Here is a 16,064-nt window from a genome sequence, read left to right as displayed (position 1 = left end):
GTAAATTTTTTAGGTTCCTTTTTTGGTACTTGAGAAGATGGACCTGCAGGGTCATCCAATTGTCTTGTTTGAAGGGTTTTAGAGGAGTATTTTGAAGAGGCATCATCCTCCTCTGATGGAGCAGGGTTTTTACTTTAAAACCAAATACCTGTTTCATTTTTGCATGTTATAATTAAAATTACTACTGATTAATTAATAACTATTAAAGATGTGTCGCGTCTAGTTTAATCAACCTTATTAACAGAAGAATTACACGTGGGAATGCTATTGCATGGCTAAATTAATAAGTGAACTAAGTTGGTGAGCAAACTGACAGAAATAGATGTTGCTTATGTGATGTTATTTGTTTTGCGCTTATAATTAATATGCATTAATGGCTTTTGATGTCGCAAATGGCTAGATAAATACATACACATAAGGGTATTAGTAGGGGAATAACACTGTATAATCATTACCGTGCAGTAATTATGCTTTGTGTTTCATTTTACTTAAGTTGACCAATGTGGCCTACTAAAACATGGCTACCACCCGCAGCCTGCATTCGAGTTGATGGAAAATTTTGCAAGGAGGCTTCGCGCTGCCTGTGACCTTGCCTTCTTGACGAACTGAAAAGCCATGACCATGACGACAAATCCTGGATGGATGCCAAACGCCCCTGAACCTGAAATTTGTTGCAAAACAAAACACTGACTTTATGAACTTGTAATGATCCCATGAATGGGATACAAATTATCCAAAAGAGACATCCGTAGAAGTAACGAATTAGTTATGGACTCTTTATTTCTATTCATTATTTGAGACAATCAATGTGTGTGAAAATTTTCTAATGTAGCCCAGTGTACCAAGACGATATTATTTCCGCCATTCATCCGTTTTGTACGATATGATTGCAACATTTTGGAATGTAATTTTCGTATAAATATTAGTAGACTAGAGAGGTCTAGGGCCACTTCTTCCCGAACTGATGATCAGAGGTCCCGATGCTGACGGAGAGAGGACGGTGACTCTACATGACAGCTAGAAACTTTGATTATTTCGCAGAGGACCGGTTCTGACTTAGGATCTGACTTTTAGCCAGAATAGGTAAATATGAGAGAAATGAACTTGCATTTTAATTGGCTTTTCATACAATCTTAGATAAACGAATATTCTGTTTGAATTACTGTGTCGGGTGGTTATTTTATTGTCATGTAATTGAATTTATTTGCATGTCTAAAATGTTTCACCAGATCTATAGCAACTAGTTGATGCCATTGACCTCAAGGTACATGCAGATTGGTTAGGTATCAAGAAAGTGTTTCCCCTTATACATGGCACGGATAGAGTGGTAGGATGAATGTTGGTGTAATGGGCCCCACCAGCGTGTGATGTGTGTGTGTGCGTGTGACTGTGAAATCACTCCGTTCGTGGAAGTAGAGGGGATTCGGAAGCTCCGATCTGCACCAGTTTCTTGGTAGCAGAATGATGGTTAACTATTGTCTTGATCTGGTGACTTTGCGTGTATATAGGCTTGTTGATTATTGATTGATATTGATGTTTGTACTAACACTGTATGTTGAAGTCGTATTGAGTTTTGTTTAGTGTGTACGGCTTCTGGGACGTAGGAAGTCGGTGACAGTTCCGTAGTAGGGCAGAGGGAGTGCTGCTCTCGGAAAAAGGCGGGATTGTTGGCCCTGTATGTAGACAGGGGAAAACGTGTGACAATTGAAGTTGCGCGTCGCATTGTCTGGGTTCGATGAGGTAGCATCGTCGTGTGTTACCATTAGAAACGTATTTTCTGTGTGAGTGAAGTGTATATGATAGCGAAGGTTATCTGTGAAGTTCTGGTCTTAGGTATCAGGGATCCTTATGGCATTCCGTTAACGCTTATCACTAGAAAGGTAATAGGTATTCTCTGAGCTTGTTAGAAGGACAGAGCAGAGGTAAGCGCTGTTTTGTTAACGTGTGATATAATTCTGTAGTAGAACAGACTGTTCGCTGTTCTCGGGAAAGACAGAATTCTGTGTGAATGTACTACATTTTCTGGTGTGAAAGTGCGTGAATGAGAAGGCATTCTGGTTAATTGTGAAACTCTTAGGAGCATTCCGCAGAAAGCAGTTAATTGGTGCTTGTTAGAAGGGTAGAGTAGAGGGATGTGCTACTTTATCAACGAAAGTAACGATTCTGTAGTAGGGCAGAGGTAAGCACTGCTCTCGGGAAAGGCAGAATTCTCGTGGGAAAGGTCTTTTGCTGTTCTGTGGCTAGCGAAGCAGACAATGGAGATGTTTGTATGTTGTAACTAACAGACTCGTAGAAGTTGAAACAACGTCTACCAAGTAGTCTTGTAAAGGAGGGGTAAACGAGAGAGAGACAGGAGACAGGAGCAGAAGCTGCCGCAGCGACTGCTGATGTCAGGAAGACCGCGCTGTGATTGGACAGTGGGTTAGAATGGTGGAAGCACTGTGATTGGTGTGCTAGTGTACGTCGCGCAACGATTGGGAGACATACAGGGTGACGTAGACGCTCCAGGATTGGTGCGTTGGTGTGAGTCGCGCTGCAATTGGACAGGAGATCGTACAGTTGTAGAAGGACGAAAGGGTTGGGGAAAATAAGAAAATGTATTACCACGCTGAGGAAAAGAAAAAGAAATCCTTGTTTAGTAAAGGTTAAGAACTGGTTTGACAAGGATAAGGATATTGTGACCAGGGAAGGACAGTTACTTCCTCCGATAAGAACCCCCGCATCCTTCATGGTTGCAAAATATGGGTATCATACCTGTATTTGGTTAGATAACTGGGTGAAGTATACAAAAGAGGATGGGGTTTTAGCTTTCCCGGAACATGGCTCATTTAATCTGGCCATAATGAGGAACTTACGGGAGAGGATGATGGGCCTAGAGCCTCGGCCTAGGCCAACGCAATTCGAGGCATTGACTGAATGGGAAGATGAAGTGCATGAGCGAGAAAAGCAGAGTAGTGGAGGGAATTACCGGTATATGTTTGGGCGAAAGTATGATCGCGAAACCCATCATGACCGGATGAGAAGATGGCGAGATGCCAGTATGACTGAGGGATTATATCCTATGAGAACAGCAGAGGAGACAGAAGGGAGAAAGTGTACAGAGAAAGAACATAATGTAGAAACAAGGAGGTATGGGGCGAATGAGTCTGACGATGATGTCCTAGAGGACATGCTCTACAAAAGACCACCCCCCTATAGACGAGAACCAGAAGTAGGAACAGCAGTGACCCCAATGAGAGACACCCTGCGGATTATTAAGACAGAGGGTACCCCCCCTGGGTTGAAAAGCAGTTGTTCTCTGGCGGCAAGAGAAAGAGAGAGAGGAAGAGAGAGAGAAAGAGAGAGAGAAAGAGAGAGAGAAAGAGAGAGAGAAAGCGAGAGAGAAATAGAGAGAGAAAGGGAGAATGAAGTTGAGGATGAAAAGACCAGAGAACTAGCAAGGACTACCTTTGAATTGACAGAGAAAATCAGGGAACTGACTAAAAATCTTGAGGCAGTTACGGTGCCTGTGACAATAGGTCCGGTTATGCCGATTTTCGACAAGCAGAGGACGGGCGAAAGTGGTTTGACGGTTCCATATGTGGGCAATAGATTGATTGTTCCTCCAGAGCAGGCAGAAATGAGAGCAGGAGAAACACAGTGGAGAACGGGAGAAAATCAGTGGAGACATACCATATGTGGAGGAGAATTGAGTGTGCAGACTAACTCGAGTTTGAACTCTGGATGTGTGGAAGGGAACAGAGGATCAATCCTAGAACCACAAAGAGTGTCAGAACCAGGGGGTGCAGAAAAATCTATGGGAATAACTGCTGAGGATTTGAATGATTGGCTGAAGGCCTTGCAGAAGAAAGAAAAAGAATCCCAGGGAATTGATGTAGCTAGGCTACGTATGGAAATGGAGGAGCTGATTGTAGGAACAATCCCTACAGAAACGCTGAAAAATTATCAGGAAGGGGAGATTCTGTTTTTATGTAAGAGTATCACATGGAGAGCAAAGAACATACATGACAGGTTGAAAGGAATAGCCAGTGAAATGGGGATCGACATGGACAAGGTAAAAGCTTTACAAAAGCCTTACCGAGTGGATTTTACAGATAAAGACATTGAGAATCTGAACAATGCAGGCCGGACAGGGCAGATTAAGGAGATGATTGCTTTGCTGAGAAAATGGGGAGATGTGGAGAGATGGAAAGACAGATGGTATAGAAAACGAGAGGATGCAGCAGACAGAACTTACTCAACATTCCCCCTGAAAGAAAAAGAGAAAGCAGTGACAGCTTACCCCATGAGGGAGATTCCAGGAGGTGGGTACGTACATGTCCCATGGACCAGACAGGATATTTTGTCATTTACTAATGATTTCCCTCGACTAAGGGAAAAGCCCGTCGAGTGGTATAGACAGGTCGACAGATTTGTGAAGTTGTCAAAAGTGCTGTGGATTGACCTGAATAGTCTGTTTGACCTAATTGTACCAGCAGACCTGTGGGCTGAATGTAAAATAGTCATAGACTGGCCCACTAAAGAATACCCAAGAGATCCAAAGACAGGAGCTCCAGACCCGGAGGTTATGAAAAAGTATGAACAGGTTATGGCGTTCCTGAAAAATAAGATACCCCCCAAGGAAACAGACTGGGTTAAAATAGATCGAATGCATCAGGAAGTGAAAGAATCAGTCCATGCTTACTATGAAAGACTGATATTGGCTTTCAAACAGTTCAGTGGAGAGGAACATCTGGGTGACAAGGATCTGAGCCATTTTGTATATAGATTTGTGTATGGCTTGCGACCTGAAATCAGTGAAATGATAAGGCAGCATACCGTAGACTGGCAGAGCAAAAAGATTGATGAGATCCTGAGACATGCAAAATACTTCAGTGATGAAATTGAGGCAAAGCAAAGGAAACTGAAGGAAAAGGCAATGTGGGCACAGGTGAAAGTTGCAGAAAGACAGGAAGCTCAGTTGGTTGAACAAGCAAATAACCCAGGAAATAAACCCAGGTTTGGCGCAGGAAAAGGGAAAGGCAATATTGAGGAAGCAAAGAAAAGGTTCCCCTGCCACAACTGTGGAAAATTAGGGCACTGGAAATCCGAGTGTAAGAATCCACCGTCTACTAATGATGACAATCCATCATTGAATTCACAGGTGCAGAGTGAGGGGTGTGGTCAGCATCAGCAACAGCAGAAGGCTATTAAGCAGCAGAATCAGGTGCCAAAACCACCCTTGCCACAGAGAAGAGGATCCCAGAAGTACAGTCAAGAGTCGGGGTTCTACGATGAAGAGCAGGTAATCAAGCCAAAATGCGCAAGTGCTGTATCTCAATATTGGCTGAAAAATGAGGGAAGTGATTCCGAGGGAGACTTTTGACGGTGCCGAAGAGAGGAGGAGGAGTGCGTACTTGGCGCAACTCTAGAAATAGACTAGGCAGGACCTTTTGTAGATGGAAAAATCAATGGTGAAAGTGTTACTTTTCTAGTTGACACCGGAGCCACGAGATCAACTGTCAGGTCAGCTGATATAAAGAATCTTCCTCTCTCGGATGAAGCCATCCAAGTAGTTGGTGTGTCTAACACACAGATTAAAACTCATCTTACTGAACCAGTAAGAGTTAGTATAGGGAAATTCTCAGACATGCACCGATTTGTGGTGTGTGACACTAGTCCTGTGAACTTGCTAGGCAGGGACCTGCTGTGCAAGATGAATTGCACTATTTTCTGTACTCCAGATGGAATAACCTTTGAAACACCAGATGAGGATGTCCTATATAGAATGACCATGGATAACAGGGAATGTGAGGCTTTGGGAACATATGCTGTGTTTAATCCAGACGCATTACCCCCAGAATTGAAACAGACAGTGAAAGCAGCAGTTTGGGATTTTACTGGAGAAGATGTGGGCCTGATGAGAAATGTAGATCCAGTAAAGATTACTGTAAAAGAGGGAGTGGTTTACCCAAACATTCCACAATACAGACTGACACCTGAAATAATTGAAGGAATAACACCCATAATTGAGAAAATGATTCAGCAGGGGGTGTTAAGAGAAATATTGAGCAGCCCATGTAATTCACCAATAATGGGACTGAAGAAACCTAATGGAAAGTTCAGAATAGTACAGGATTTGCGGAAAATTAACAAGATTGTTGTGTCATGCTGTCCCATTGTGCCAAATCCATCAGTGATTTTGTATCAGATTCCCCATGATGCAGAATGGTATACCGTAATTGATTTGTGTCATGCTTTCTTTTCAATCCCGTTGCATCATGACAGCCAGCCAATATTTTCTTTTAGATTTGGAGAGCGGATTTTGGCATGGTGCCGAATTCCACAGGGGTATACAGAGAGCCCTTCAATATTTAATCAATTGCAGAAGAAATCTCTGGAAAGTCTAACAATGCCTGAAAATTCAGTATTGGTCCAGTATATTGATGACCTGCTTGTGGCATCAAAAACACGTGAAGCCTGTGAAGGAGACACCATTGCTTTACTGAATCACTTGGCAGATGGAGGATTAAAGGTATCTCCAGCCAAATTGCAATTCTGCAAGAAAGAAGTCCAGTATCTGGGACATAACATTGAGAAAGGCCTGAGAAAAGTGACCATTGACAGGATTAAAATCATTAGAGGAATGAGAGCCCCAATGACACAAAGAGAAGTGAGAATGTTCCTGGGAATGGTTGGTTACTGTCGTCAGTGGATAAGTAACTTTTCCCTGATTGCCAAGCCATTGATTAAATTGACCAAAAGTGAGGTGAAAGACCCATTGGAATTAAACCCAGAGGAAATGGCAGCATTTAAAGAGTTGAAGAACAGACTATGTGAAGCTCCTGCCTTAGGAATGCCAGATTACGAAAAAGAATTTGAGCTGTACTGTAGTGAGAGAAATGGATGTGCACTTTCAGTGTTAATCCAGAAACATGGACGTCTGAGAAGGCCTATTGCCTACTTCTCATCAACACTTGACCCAGTAGCTGTGGGTTTACCAGGTTGCCTAAAAGCAGTAGCTGCTACCTGTAGAAGTCTGGAACAAAGTGAGGGAATCATATTGGGATATCCTGTACGGGTATTCGTACCTCATGATGTGGCAATCCTTTTAACAAGGAGCCGGACACAGTTCATGTCTCATAGTCGGCTGACTAAATTTAAGAAAGTCATTCTTGGTGCAACCAATGTGAGCCTGGAGAGATGCGTGAATGTGAATCCAGCGACACTGTTGCCTGATGCTGAATGTGTGGGAGTGAGAAATGAAGTTGATCATGACTGCCTGGATGTGCTTGATTACTGTACAAAACCAAGGCCAGACATAAGAGATCTGCCACTGCCTGAGAGTGATCATGTGTTGTTTGTGGATGGATCTTGCTTGAGAACGGATGAAGGAACACTGAGTGCTGCATATGCTGTGTGTACAGTTTCAGGAGTTGTGGAAGCATCACCTTTGAAAGGAGTTCAATCCGCTCAGGTGGCAGAATTGGTGGCACTAACAAAAGCCTGCAAGATTGGAAGAAATGTGAGAGTGACTGTGATGACTGACAGCCAGTATGGCTTCGGAGATGTCCATGATTTTGGCCAGCTATGGCTACAAAGAGGTTTCCTGACCTCTAGTGGAACTCCCATAAAGAATGCTGAAGTGGTTGGAAAATTGCTAGAGGCGATACAGCTGCCTAAAGAACTAGAAGTTGTAAAATGTGCTGCTCATGGTCAAGGTGATGATTTTGTCACCGTTGGGAACAAATTCGCTAATGACATAGCACAATACTGTGCAAGAAACAATCATTCCATTAATCGGAGTAAAGAAAGAGAAATGTCTTCTTGTTCCTTAATGTTTACTAATGAGGTGGGAACATGGGAGGAAGTGAAACAGCTGCAGGATGAGGCAGGAGATGAGGAAATGAAAGATTGGGTGAAAGCTGGTTGTGCACCAAGGGAAAAAGATCATGTGTGGGTCTATAGGGATGGAAGACCAGTCATGCCAAATAGCATGCTATCAACAATGGCAAGGATGTATCATGGCCAAGGACACCTGGGAAGGGATGCTATGATAAGGGCCTTTAAGCAGACCTGGTATAGTCCAAAATTCAGGCTGATAGCAGAGAGTCTCTGTTAGAGATGTCTGATATGTCAGCAATTCAATCCTGGAAAGAAAACAGTGGTGAGCCTAGGAACAATAGGCAGGGAGGGAGGACCCTTCACAAGAATGCAGATAGACTTCATTGAAATGCCCCAAGTCAACAGATTGAGGTATGTCCTGGTGGTGGTCTGTTTGTTCTCCAGGTGGGTGGAGGCATATCCAACAAGAAGAAATGATGGGATAACAGTGGCCAAGTTACTGTTAAGAGAGTTCATCCCAAGGTATGGGTTCCCAGTGACCATTGAATCAGACAGAGGAGGACATTTTTATAATGAAATCATGGGTCTGATCTGTGAAGCATTGAGTGTACAGCAGAAGCTACATTGTGCTTACCGACCAGAGGCTTCTGGTGTGGTTGAACAAATGAATGGTACCATCAAAAACAGAATTGGCAAAATGTGTCTAGCCACAGGAATGAAATGGCCAGATGTCTTGCCTCTAGTCTTGATGACCATTAGGTCTACTCCAGACAGAACAACAGGTTTGAGTCCACATGAAATTATCATGGGACGTGCTATGAGACATGCATTTGTACCAGTCAACAAGCTGATGACTATAACTGATGACATGATTTTGGATTACTGTAAAGGCCTGGCTGACGCAGTTCATTCTGTGTTTCACCAGGTTGGAGAAGACGCCACCACACTTGAAAAGAAACCAGCCCATGATCTGAGCCCAGGGGACTGGGTAAGGATAAAAGTCCACAGAAGAAGGAATTGCCTGGTTCCAAGGTGGGGAAGGCCAAGACAAGTCATTCTGACCACAACGACTGCTGTGAAGTGTGCTGGAGTGAAAAATTGGATACATGCAAGTCACACATTGAGAGTTCCAAATCCGAGAGACGGCACTGGAAAAGAATACTTTGAAGAATCAGATTCCAGTGATGATGCAGGCAGTGAGGCAGTAAGAAGGAAAAAGAATCCTGAAAGTGGGGAAAGTGAGTCAAGAGAAATTTTCATCCCACCAGAAGAGGTTCTGAAAAGAACAGTTCAAACTGCAGAGGCGAGTTCAGATTCTGAAGAAGTACCTGAGGTTTCAACTAACAGTGACCAACACAAAAAGAAAGAAAGAAAAGAAAAGAATATTCCAACAGAAGTGACACCAGAATCAAATGAGGAAATTGAACAAGTTCCACCTGAGATAAATCCTGAATAAGAAGGGACAGGAAAAGACAGAGAGGGACAGATTGCGGAAAAACCCCGAGGAGGTGTAGGGAACATCAACAACAAGCTAGGTGAAGGGACAAGTAGACAGCAAGAAGATTGCGTGTCGGAGACCCGAGGAGGGACAGAAGTAGGGAAATCTAAATTGGTGGAAAAAGAGACTGTTGGAGAAAAAGAAGTTGTTGGAGAAAAGAAAACTGTTGATGAACAAGAGGCAACTGAGACAGAATCTGATGAAAGTGACAATGAGATACATGGAGGACGAGTTCTGAGAAAGAGAACTTGGCTTGGAGAAAGAAACAATAAAGAAGGAAGACAAAAGAGAAATGCTAAAGGAGTTCTTTGGCCCAATAAGATAAAGAGACTGAGATATCGACTGACACGAGTTAACTCTTCGAAAGCTGAACAAGTGAACGAAGTGTCAAGTCAAAATCCAACTAAAGAAGAAGAAACAAAGATACCTGAGAGAACTAAAAGAATAAGAAAACCAAACTAGAGGTATAAGTCACCAGAATGGACGTATGTGGCACTGCCTGAACAAGGAGAAGAGGCAGACAGTCAAGGAAGTCCAGAGGAGGCTTTACTGAAAGTGGTTGCTGAAGAAGAAGCTGTGGGAATCCTGAGAGTTATCTTGTCCGACATTGGGGAAGAGACGGATGTTCAGGACCTAATACAGTTTGATGATGATGAAGAAACAGTGAAAAGTGATGAAAATCCAAATTGAATAAATCCAAAGGAATCATTGGAGAAGAAAAGAAAGAAAGTAATACTAAAACTAGTAGATTGTAATAATCTGTTGGGTACTTGCTACCCTAAAGTTCGGTAGTGGAGTAGAAGAGGCTAAGTCAAAAGACACGGTCAAATTAGCAAGATGGCTGACACTAACAAAAATCAAAGTAGATGTACTTTTCTGAAAAGATGGTGCAAGATGTGCTGCTGCTGTACAGGTTTATTAATGCTGCTTTGGAGCGTGCTTGCTCTACTGATTTATTTTAGAGTAACTATAGACACTTTAGAAGGACATACTGAGAACAAGACTAATATAGGGAAAAGTTCACAAAAGATAGTACCAACTAGAACTAGCAATGTACATATACATAAGGATAGGTCAATTAATGATTTTTCTAGCAATGTTTTTTCAAAATTGTTGTATGGATACGTAAAGACAATGGAAGTAAGGGATTGCTACGTTTGCATGCAATTACCTGCCTCTGTTTCGGAAGGAGTGACTTATCATCATCTTCCGGCTACGTATGGAATTTCATGTAGTGTGTTGATTAGTATATTTTATCAGTTAGGGAAATTAGATTATAATATGTCTAATGTAGATAATATTCTTGGGCAATTGCCTATGAATAAAGAACTGAATCCTGCAAAAGAAGCTAACACTTTAGGTGAGATTTTTTTAGAAACTAGAGAATTAACCTTAGAATATGTTTTAGAAACAATTTAACTTGCAGTTTGAAAGGAGAAGAGAAGAATTTTCTAGACATGGTTGAGAGAAGAAGGTTGAACATGCACAAGAAAGCAGAAGGGCATAAAATGAGTGAAACAATATGGGACATTGAGAAAGAAAAATAATTGAAAGATAAAGCCAGTCCAACTATGGCTATAGATGCACCACAGAAAGGCAAATTATGCATTACCAGGAAGAGATCCCAGTATGATTATTATTTCATAGGGACTAGTGTGTGCCATGATACATACTTTATTGCAACCGGATGGGGTTTTAGAGGAGGAGAAGATCCCGTTTTTCCGGGAGTGTATTATATTTGTGGGAACAAGGCTTATTACCGTTTGCCTGACCATTGGTTTGGCACATGTTATGTTGGCCTGGTCTTTCCAAAAATTTTCACAAGGATAGAGTAGACAATGCTGAACAAACTAATCCATTAACACGCTATAGAAGAGAAACATGGACAGAAATTGTAGGAGATATTTTTGGAGCTTTGATACCAGCAGTGGGAATTTCTTTGAATGCCTTTGGCATTCGGAAGCTGTCAACAGTGGTGGATCGCTTGTCAACCAGCACCGCTGGAGGCTTTCTTTTGGTAAATACTGAAATGGTTGCTTTCCGCGCTATGGCGATGCAAAATAGACTTGCCCTTGACATTCTTTTGGCAAAAGAGGGTGGAGTCTGTGGAATGCTGAAAGTTCAACATTGTTACACTTACATTCCTGACGAAAGCAGAGATCTAAAAGTTTATATCAAAAATATTACTGATTTGCATGAAGAATTAGTACCACTGGAAGCTGAAAGTATCTGGACTAAAATGGCTAATAAGATGATTGCTATTAAGAACTTTGTAGCTAAAATAGGTAGTACCATTTTTGGTAAGATATTATTTCCATTAACATGTGTAATCGTTGCATTATTGATTCTTAGACTAGGGTGTATGTGTTGTAGATATAGAAGAAATAAAAAGAAAATGACAAAACAAGAAAATGTTAAAAAGAGACAAAAGAAACTAGAAAGAGATCCACAAGAAATAGAATTAGAAGAGCTAAGAGAAAGCATGTATATAGAAACTAAGAGAGAAGATGAGATGGAAACAAGGGTTTAAAAAAATAAACAAGAAGACATTTTGAATTCTATAAAAGGGGAATTAAATTGATTTTTGGGGTTTTGATTTTTGTGGTGATAAGATATCACCAAAGGGGGGATTGATGGAGCAGGGTTTTTACTTTAAAACCAAATACCTGTTTCATTTTCGCATGTTATAATTAAAAGTACTACTGATTAATTAATAACTATTAAAGATGTGTCGCGTCTAGTTTAATCAACCTTATTAACAGAAGAATTACACGTGGGAATGCTATTGCATGGCTAAAATAATAAGTGAACTAAGTTGGTGAGCAAACTGACAGAAATAGATGTTGCTTATGTGATGTTATTTGTTTTGCGCTTATAATTAATATGCATTAATGGATTTTGATGTCGCAAATGGCTAGATAAATACATACACATAAGGGTATTAGTAGGGGAATAACACTGTATAATCATTACCGTGCAGTAATTATGCTTTGTGTTTCATTTTACTTAAGGTGACCAATGTGGCCTACTAAAACATGGCTACCACCCGCAGCCTGCATTCGAGTTGATGGAAAATTTTGCAAGGAGGCTTCGCGCTGCCTGTGACCTTGCCTTCTTGACGAACTGAAAAGCCATGACCATGACGACAAATCCAGGATGGATGCCAAAAGCCGCTGAACCTGAAATTTGTTGCAAAACAAAACACTGACTTTATGAACTTGTAATGATCCCATGAATGGGATACAAATTATCCAAAAGAGACATCCGTAGAAGTAACGAATTAGTTATGGACTCTTTATTTCTATTCATTATTTGAGACGATCAATGTGTGTGAAAATTTTCTAATGTAGCCCAGTGTACCAAGACGATATTATTTCCGCCATTCATCCGTTTTGTACGATATGATTGCAACATTTTGGAATGTAATTTTCGTATAAATATTAGTAGACTAGAGAGGTCTAGGGCCACTTCTTCCCGAACTGATGATCAGAGGTCCCGATGCTGACGGAGACAGGACGGTGACTCTACATGACAGCTAGAAACTTTGATTATTTTGCAGAGGACCGGTTCTGACTTAGGATCTGACTTTTAGCCAGAATAGGTAAATATGAGAGAAATGAACTTGCATTTTAATTGGCTTTTCATACAATCTTAGATAAACGAATATTCTGTTTGAATTACTGTGTCGGGTGGTTATTTTATTGTCATGTTATTGAATTTATTTGCATGTCTAAAATGTTTTCACCAGATCTATAGCAACTAGTTGATGCCATTGACCTCAAGGTACATGCAGATTGGTTAGGTATCAAGAAAGTGTTTCCCCTTATACATGGCACGGATAGAGTGGTAGGATGAATGTTGGTGTAATGGGCCCCACCAGCGTGTGATGTGTGTGTGTGCGTGTGACTGTGAAATCACTCCGTTCGTGGAAGTAGAGGGGATTCGGAAGCTCCGATCTGCACCACCTCATCAGAGACCAGAGTTTCTCCGTTCTTAAGCCTCTGCTGCCACAAGAGAAGCCTCCCATCAGGATCTTTCGAAGTTTTCATTGAAAACGTGTGGCATAACTTTACCATCCTTGGGTTTGTGGTCAGATTAAAGACAATAAAGACAGTCTTTGTGAGGGTTGTCGATGTGCAATGTCCCTTTCCTGCAGGTGTCCCAGGGTCTGAAAAGGACTTTTTTAGGTGTGTCTGACATGGTGGGCATCAGTTTACTTCACCTAAACACAGATGTACAGGTCTGGATTGTATATCTGTGAAATTAAAAGAAGGAAAAACCGGACGAAATCTTCTCTCAAAAGCTGTGAGGAAAAAACTGAGCAGAGCTCAGTGGAGACTCCCTAGCATTACGTGCGGTAGAAAATCTGAAAGACTGGAGCTTCTCTCAGGAAGGTTCTACAGGGTGTCGTCATCTGATTGGCTGTTTTCTAAATTTGGTCCTTTCTTTAAATAAGGACAGGGATGTGTTACTAAATAATGAGGCCTTAAGCCCTATGTTCTATGTCTACTAGGACATTACTTTTAAAGATTTAAAGATACCGGGTGTAGTATTTGCATTCCAGTATGGGGTGCTGGGACCTCCTTGGCTGAGGAGGCTGGTTGAGGGCGGGATAAGGGAGGAGGCGGGGTCATGCCCGGGAATGGGCAGTAGTAACTTGGGAACGGTAAAAGAAGGTCGACAATAAAGTGCAGAAGAAGATACCTGGCCCTGCGTCCGTGTGTTCCTTGTCCAGGACACTACAGCTGGCGACGACGGTGGACACGGTCCACGCGGTGTGGGTGTGTGCCCTGCGAGTGCGGCTGCAAGGAGGAGCTGTGCAAGCGCGTGGAGCGCTGTTTTGAGGATTCCTGCAGCGTGGTTCGGGAGCCTACTCCGACCGCGCTCGTTTCGGCGTGCTACGATCCGGGTGCCCACCCCGATCGCATCTGCTTCGTTGAAGAACTGAGGGGTAGTGGAGAGCCCCCCCCGACGTGGGAAGTGGCGCAGACGGAGTGAACGACACCTGCGAGCCCCCCCCCGACGTTGGAGCAGCACGGAGGTCCCACGCGTGCTGCATGCAGATGCGATCTGGGTGCCCACCCCAGTCGCGTGTTGCCGAGCCCAGGTACCTGAGGGTGAGTGCTTTCCTTCGTGTCTCCGCCACCGAGTGAGGTCCGGTTGATCAAGGAGCTGCTGCCGGTGTGTGAAAGGACAAATCTCGTGGGGCGCGAGAGTTCGAGGAGGCCATTTTGAAGTCAGGCGCCTGCACCAATGCCTGCTAGGAAGTCCCGGCGGCCATTTTGAGGTCAGGCGAAGTTCGAAAAAGCATCAAGCACTGGCAAATGCAACTTGAAAGTGCCTAAACGACATCAAGCGTTGGTAAATGTAACTGAATAATATGAAATTCCTCAAGCACTGGTAAATTCAACCACAAAGAGCCCAAAAGACATCAAGCATTGGCGAATATACCTGAATGACCTGAACGTCATCAAGCATTGATAAAGTCAACTGAAATTTTTGAAAACTCATCAAGCATTGGTAACGTCAACTGAAAAGCCGCTTCATCACCATGGCTCCTTCACCACTTCCTCAAGCAGGTCCGGCGCAAGTCAATGCTGGGCATATGGGGGTGCTTGGAGTGTCGTTTTTGCATCCACCTGAACCTTGGGTCCTCGAAACGGGAGGAGGTATGGGTCTTCGGTGGAAGGAGTGGATTGAGGATTTTGAAGATTTCATGAAAGGTTCGCACGTGAGGGACGCCGGCCAACAGCTGATAGCACTACGTAATTTAATAGGAAAAGACGTTAGCCAAATTATAAAGGAACTACCTGCAGCTGATGTGACATCCTACACTGATGTGCGTGCAGCCCTGGTCCGGAAATTCTTGCACAAAAAGAACATTGATTATAAGAGATACACGTTTAACCTGGTGGCTCAAGAAAAGGAAGAGCCCATGTGCGTTTTCATCACACGCCTTAGATGTCTGGCACGCTATTGCGAGTTTGTCTCTTTCTCAACCGAAGATGCCCTTCGCTTGAGGGTTATTGAAGGCTGCCAGTCCGAATCGCTAAGACGGAAACTGTTAAAGAAAAGCTATTCGCTGGACGAAATTGAGGAGATGACAAGGGTGCATGATCAGGCGGAAGAGCATGCCAAAAAGATGGAGGCAGGGAGAAATGAAAAGCGGGAACAAGCCTTCAGGCTTCAATCTCGCAACACACGCAGATATTCTCCAGCGAAGCCGAGGTCATCCCAGCCCAAGATACAGCAGCAACCAGCGAACCGACGACGTCGTAGCTCCAGTCGAAATAACAGAAGGCGGGAGCGTCATCTCAAATGTTATCGATGTGGCTATGATTTTCCTCACACGGACGGATGCCCCGCTATGGGTCAGAAATGCAGGAAGTGTGGTGGGGAAAACCATTTCGAAAAGGTATGTGGAACCTACGGAAAAGACAAGCAGGGAGATCAAGAAAGGTCATCTCGACCTTCGAGCATGCATCACCAGGCCAAAGCAGTACGTGATCACAGAGACTCGTCAACAGGATCGTCCCGCTCCAGCTGTCAGTCTCACCGAAGCTATCGATCCCGACGCACGTCTTCTCCAGAATCAAGGTCACTGTCTCCCATCTCGCAGGACAGTGATGAATACGTGTGCATGGTTGCTGACCCCGACCGATTGAAGAAGTATCCTCGGCTCAGCATCCAAATCGGCAAGCACTGGACCAAATTTGTGATGGACAGCGGAGCTTCTCTCAAT

Source organism: Triturus cristatus, chromosome 1_1 (assembly GCF_964204655.1).
Source record: "Triturus cristatus chromosome 1_1, aTriCri1.1, whole genome shotgun sequence".
Lineage (NCBI taxonomy): Eukaryota > Metazoa > Chordata > Amphibia > Caudata > Salamandridae > Triturus > Triturus cristatus.
The sequence above is the reverse complement of the archived record's forward strand: the minus strand, read 5'-3'. Positions refer to the sequence as shown.